Genomic DNA, 3696 nt, shown 5'->3' with positions numbered 1-3696 from the left:
TCTCGCAACCGCTACTTTCGAGCTAAAGGGCCATATTCTCGCTCAACTCAAGGAGATTCCTTTTTACGGGAGAGATCACGAAGATGCCTATAAGCACTTGGATGAAGTAAATGATGTGGCTGATTACTTCAATGTACCAAATGTGCCTCGCGAGATCTAGCTTCTTCGCATGCTTCCTGTCACATTTAAAGGAGCTGCAAAAGATTGGTTAAAGTCACTTCCTCCCGGATCGGTCACCACATGGGCCAAGATGAAAGAAGAGTTCATAGACCATTTCTGCCCACCTTCCAAGATAGCCAAGCTAAAGAAAGCCATTGCCAACTTCGAGCAACAACCCGGAGAATCTCTTTATGAAGCTTGGGAAAGGTACAAGAGCCTACTTAGAAATTGCCCACACCATGACCTTAATAGCCAACAAGAGGTCTCCATTTTTTATGATGGAGTTAATGTCACCACAAGGCAACTACTCGATTCACAAGGCCCGCTCACCAGAAAGCCGCCTCCGGAAATCAAGGAATTAATTGAAGAATTCTCTAAGCATTATAGAGAATACCACAATCCGAGGAACAAAGTAAGTCGTGGAGCAGTGAACTCGGTGAATGATAGCATGGCGGCGGTAATAGCTAAGCTCGATAGCCTAGATCGAAGAATGACAAAAATGGATCAAACAATCCATGCTATTAGGGTAGGATGCGAAAATTGTGGCGGGTCCCACCTCACCAAGGATTGTGATCGAGACGAAAACGGAAATAAAAAGGCTCAAGTATTTTACTCTAGTGGCGATAGATACGACGAAGATTGGAGGAAACCGAAGAAGGAATGGCTCCCATACGAAGAATATAAAAAGGCTATGGAGGAGAAATACAAGCAGAAGGAGAAGGGATTCTATCAAAAGGAAGAGCCGGTGATGGAAAAGAAGGCCAATTTAGAAGATATGCTCACAAGATTCATAACCGCGTCCGAGAAAAGACACAATGATCACGATGTAGCAATGCAAGAAACCAGAAATATGTTGAGGAATCAGCAAGCATCCATTCTCAACATTGAGAAACAGCTGGGACAGCTTGCACATCAAGTGAATGAAAGAAGACCAGGCCAACTTCCGAGCAACACCGAACCCAATCCAAGAATGGAGAATGTAAGTGTAATAACCTCCAGCAGTGAAGGAACATTTACAGATGCACTGAGAAGCTCCAAGAAGAAGGCAGAAAAGGTAGAAGAATCGGATCCAGCAAAACCCGTCTCGACTCGCCGAGTCACTCCATTGGAATCGACGAGTCCATGTGCAAATGATAAACCTGTCAGTTCATTGAAGCCTTATAATCCTCCGCTGCCATACCCAATCAAAGCTATGCCTGCAGAAAAAGTAGAAGCATACAGAACCTTCATGAAACATGTTAACGCTCTACAAGTTAATGTGCCATTTGTGAAAACAATACTCCAAACACCTAAATACTTCTACTTGCTTAAGGGCCTTTTTGCTGCTAGGAAAGATTTGGCTGAAGTCGCGGAAGTATTGATGAGTGAGCTACCTGAAAAGAAGGGTGATCCAGGAAATATTGTGATTCCATGCTAATTTGGTAATGAAGTTTTCACCCGAGCGTTATCTGATTCGGGGGCAAGCATCAATATGATGCCTTTTTCATTCTTTAAGAAGTTGAATTTACCAGAACCAAGGCCGGTGAATATGAAGATCCATTTGGCGGACAAGACAATAATTCATCCACAAGGCGTTTGTGAGGATCTCCTTATAAAAATTGACAAGTTTATTTTCCCAGTAGACTTCGTGGTAGTTGATATGGAAGAAGACCCCGGAATTCCAATTATTTTGGGGAGATCCTTCTTGAACACCGTGTGTGCTTTAATTGATATATGTGAGTCTACATTGACATTAAGGGTGGGTGATGAGGCTGTGATGTTTAAAGCTATTCCAAAAGTCAAGCAAGAAGAGGAAAAGAATGAAGAAGTCTCAATGATCCAATTGGATGATGAGATATTAGAAAAAGAGCTTGCATGTTTGCTAAAAGAAGATCCAAACAAGTTTGCGATACACTCTGAAGAAGATGGAGATGTTAACAAGGACTTGGAGGAGTTAGAAAAGCTACTGGAAGGAGCCCACTAAGAAAACACCCAAGAATTGATGGAATCCGTTCAGACTCGCCGAGTCACTTTAATGGACTCGACAAGTCCGGTCGACTTGGGCAAAGACTTGGCCAACCCAGATCTGTTTGTTACTAGTTCTTCACATTCCTTGGATTTCGATAATATACATGATTCTTTAGAAGAACAAACAGCAGAAGGAGGAAAGGGAAGGAAAGTTCAATACGCCGATGTAGCATGTCTTGATACGGTTCATTTTGAAGATGGGTTGAGCACTGGAAAGGATGAAGCGACAAAGGAAAGGAGGGAGGAAGCTGATCAACCATTCACTACTAAACCTAAAGCACGAACCATCATGAAATGTGAAGTAATTAAATTTAAAGAAAAGGAGGTTCAAGAGAAGGTGAAAAAGAATGGGGTAAAGAAGAAAAAGAGGAAAAGGGAAGTCTAAGTAGCTGAGGATGAGGCTGTGAAAAGGAAAAGAGATGCATTGAAAAGGGCTTACAAGAAGAAGATTCATGCTTACAAGACCAAGTACAAATCACAAAAAGTTAGGCGTGCGTTCCCGATGCTCGGAGATGACGAAACGTAGATGGGAAGGAGTCTAGCTAATGACTCCTTAAAAAGAAGTGCTTCGTGGGAGGCAACCCGTTTTATAGAGTTTGCTTTCTTTTACTTTTTAGTTTTTTTTTTTTAATTTTTCCTTCGTTTTTCGAATTTTAATCTTCCAAACCATCGGACATGTCTGCTTGAGAGTGTGCATAGGTTAAGTGTGGGGTGAAATGATTTTTAGTAAATAACAAAATTTTGAAAATTATGAATTTTTTTTAAGAGACTCGCCGAGTCTGACCACGAATCGACGAGTCCATATGGATTTCAGAAAAAGTTTAACTTCGTGACCAGACTCGCCGAGTCTGACCACGACTCAACGAGTCAGTATTATTTACAGAAAAAAATAATTTCGAAATTACTTTTACAACCGGTAACTAGGGTTTTAACCCTAAGAATCAGTTTTTCACATACACACTCGCCGGGTGTCGTCCTCTAAACTTTCTCTCAAGCATTCATCTTTGTTCTTCAAGTTTTCTTCAAATTTCTCAAGACCAATCTCAAAAGGTAACAAATTTCTTCTTGTTTTCTGTTAAGAACGTGATTATAAGGCCATTTATGGTAGCAATTGCATGAAAAACCCGTTTTTGAAAAGTAGTAAATTTCTAGGGTTTTGATTTTTTATGAATTATGTTGTTCTGACTGCTTATTCTGGCCTTAATATCTTAATATTAAGTGCTTAGACAAAACCCTTGACGAAATTTCCAGGTTTCATGGTCTAGTTTTCATCGACCCGCCGATTGACTCGTGCAGTTCGCGCGACTCACCAAGTCGAACTTGGACTCGACGAGTCGAGTCGAGAAACATATGGGAGATATTTTTTTAATTGTATCCCGTGTTTTTTGGGTTTTGTGTATTTGTTTTGCAGAAATCATGTTCAGAAGGGGGCAAAGTTCCAGTGGCAACCAAGGGGATTTTCCATGGCTAAACTTCCCACAAATCGAGTCCGCTTCGACATTGCGGAAATGGAAGAAGAAGCTGGCTGAT

The 3696-nt window shown here is 41.2% G+C and overlaps 1 non-coding gene across 1 annotated transcript; it reads right to left on the bottom strand.

Annotated features, from left to right (window-relative positions):
* Positions 1-298: 298 nt before the first annotated feature.
* On the bottom strand, positions 299-405 carry LOC145044700 (small nucleolar RNA R71). The gene has a single exon (XR_013681645.1). It is a non-coding gene; the product is annotated as a small nucleolar RNA R71 (small nucleolar RNA).
* Positions 406-3696: the final 3291 nt, after the last annotated feature.

This window comes from Lactuca saligna, chromosome 4 (assembly GCF_052625555.1).
Source record: "Lactuca saligna cultivar CGN05327 chromosome 4, ASM5262555v1, whole genome shotgun sequence".
NCBI classification, from domain to species: domain Eukaryota; kingdom Viridiplantae; phylum Streptophyta; class Magnoliopsida; order Asterales; family Asteraceae; genus Lactuca; species Lactuca saligna.
The sequence above is the reverse complement of the archived record's forward strand: the minus strand, read 5'-3'. Positions and strand labels throughout refer to the sequence as shown.